This window comes from Anomaloglossus baeobatrachus, unplaced genomic scaffold, assembly GCF_048569485.1.
Source record: "Anomaloglossus baeobatrachus isolate aAnoBae1 unplaced genomic scaffold, aAnoBae1.hap1 Scaffold_661, whole genome shotgun sequence".
Taxonomy (NCBI): domain Eukaryota; kingdom Metazoa; phylum Chordata; class Amphibia; order Anura; family Aromobatidae; genus Anomaloglossus; species Anomaloglossus baeobatrachus.
This window is the reverse complement of record NW_027445032.1, coordinates 118447-119697: the sequence shown is the minus strand read 5'-3', so window position 1 is coordinate 119697 and position 1251 is coordinate 118447. Positions and strand designations below refer to the sequence as shown.

General features: G+C 47.1%; 1 pseudogene; it reads right to left on the bottom strand.

Moving 5' to 3' along the window:
• Window positions 1-258: 258 nt before the first annotated feature.
• On the bottom strand, window positions 259-465 carry LOC142286520 (U2 spliceosomal RNA; annotated as a pseudogene).
• Window positions 466-1251: the final 786 nt, after the last annotated feature.

Genomic DNA, 1251 nt, shown 5'->3' with positions numbered 1-1251 from the left:
TAGATAAGACTGAGAATAAGATACTGCACGGGACATAGCAGAGTTGGTCAAGTTGAGTGGAGATGAGTTTGCTATTTGGCACAGCTTTTTGCATCAATAAAGCAAGTAAAAGGTGTGAAAGATAAAAAAAAGGGTGAAAGTGTGAAAAGTGAATTGGCCAAATTGAGGTGCATATAAAGTTTTTGCTTTCTTTCAATTAACTAATGGGGCTCATTTGAATCAGGTGAATTGAGTTCTGCTTTTGGAAACTGGGTTAAGAAGGGGTGTACCGGTCCTGGAGGTACTGCAATACCAGGTCAATGCGTGCAGTGGACAGAGCAAGATTTTTTCCATCTCCTTGTTCTAAAAATCCATTTAATATATGGTCCCCAGAGAGGGGACGTATCAGATATTAAACTGATAAGAACAGATTTAATTTTTTTTTTTTTCTGTTTATCAGTAGGACTTCAAAATAACAAAGGTGATCGCCTCCCGTTGCCTGGGAACCGTCCAGGCACAAGAGGGCTATGTGTCACCAGAAGGCGCACACACTTCCTCAAGGCCGGCAGACATGCAATCCCAGGCACCTTCCAGTACCGACCAAGGTAGCGTCCTCCGAAACTACACTTGATCTTAGCCAAAAGGCCGAGAAGCTATAACCCGAATTGGTTACGGCCTTGAGTGGCACCCTGGCCTATACCGGACACATCTTAGGGAGAGGGAGACAAACCCACGCCTACAGAAGACATTTTGTCACCCAAGCCAACCCTTGAAAAGGCTGTTTTGCAGAGCAAAAACAAGAAGAATGGTGCTTTTTGCAGCCGCCGCCCACTGCAATGAATCTGAATAACTCCTCCTTTTGGACACAAGCACCTCCCCTCCCCCTTGCAGTCTTTCCAATTCATGATACAAAAAGACGGACGGACAGGACAGGACAGGACAGGCTGCCTGACTTTCCGTCACTGCCACCCTTTGCCATCCTTGCCCGTAGAAAGCCCTTTCATCATCCCCAAACCCTAATCTTTTCCCTTCCCTTCCCAGATGCGTCTCACTCCCTTTCATTAGGAAGTGAGCGCAGCCTTTTCTCCGTTCTGCACATGCGCGACGTTAAACACAAATGCGCAGGCGTGCGTTCCATTACCCTCACTGCATTCCACTCCCATACTCCAACGCAGGTAAGACAGGATCGGCACCTCTATGCTCCCGTTACAATCAGGCTCAGTCACCATGTGATAACGCTCTCAACTCTTTAGTTGCAGGCTCCCCTTGCTT